This window comes from Chiloscyllium plagiosum, unplaced genomic scaffold (assembly GCF_004010195.1).
Source record: "Chiloscyllium plagiosum isolate BGI_BamShark_2017 unplaced genomic scaffold, ASM401019v2 scaf_12877, whole genome shotgun sequence".
NCBI classification, from domain to species: Eukaryota; Metazoa; Chordata; class Chondrichthyes; order Orectolobiformes; family Hemiscylliidae; genus Chiloscyllium; species Chiloscyllium plagiosum.
The window spans coordinates 1-1,208 of record NW_025211727.1 but is presented as its reverse complement, the minus strand read 5'-3'; positions in this window follow the sequence as shown (position 1 = coordinate 1,208).

Here is a 1,208-nt window from a genome sequence, read left to right as displayed (position 1 = left end):
AGGGAGAGGCTGAACAGGCTGGGGCTGTTTTCCCTGGAGCGTCGGAGGCTGAGGGGTGACCTTATAGAGGTTTACAAAATCATGAGGGGCATGGGTAGGATAAATAGACAAAGTCTTTACCTGGGATGAGGAAGTCCAGAACTAGAGGGTATAGGTTTAGGGTGAGAGGGAAAAGATATAAAAGGGACCTAAGGGGCAACTTTTTCACACAGAGGGTGGTACGTGTATGGAATGAGCTGCCAGAGGAAGTGGTGGAGGCTGGTACAATTACGACATTTAAAAGGCATTTGGATGGGTATATGAATAGGAAGGGTTTGGAGGGATATGGGCCGGGTACTGGCAGGTGGGGCTAGGTCAGACTGGGATGTCTGGTTTGCCAAATGAGTTGGATCAAAGGGTTTGTTTCCGTACTGTATGTCTCTATGACTTTATTTGAGAGGGAGAGACTGGAATCCGGCTCAGTTGGCAGTTAGGAAGGCAAATGCAGTGTTTGCATTTATCTCCACAGGGCTAGAATACAAGATCAGGGATGCCCTGCTGAGGTTGTATAAGGATCTGGTCAGACCACATTTGGAATATTGTGAGCAGTTTTGGGCCCTGTATCTAAGGAAAGAACATGCTGACCTTGGAGGGTGTCCATGGAGATTTACAAGAAAGACCCCGGGATGAAGGGTTTGTTATGTGAGGAGCAGTTGAGGAATCTGGGTCGGTATTCGATAAAGTTTAGATGGATGAGGAGGATCTGACTGAAACTCTCAGAATATTGAGAGGTCTGGATAGAGTGGACATGGAGAAGATGTTTCTGTGAGTAGGAGAGACGAGGACCCGAGGGCACGACCTCAGGGTGAAGGGACGACCCTTTCAAACTGAAATGAGGAGGGATTTCTTCAGCCCGAGGGTGGGGAATCTGTGGGACTCAGTGCCACAGAGGGCTATGGAGGCCAAGTCACGGAGTGTGTTTAAGACAGAGATAGATCGGGTCTTGATTGGTCAGGGATCAAGGGTCACAGGGAGAAGGCAGGAGGATGGTGTAGGGAAACATCTCAGCCATGATTGGATGGGAGCAGATGCGATGGGCCGAATATTGCTCCTAATATTGTGGTGTAGTGGTCTCAGACTCCTGTCAATGAAGAAGACTAGAAAGAGATTAAGATGACAGATTGGTCACGAGGGAGAAGCTATTTGATTGTTGGGCAGGATGTGGGGGT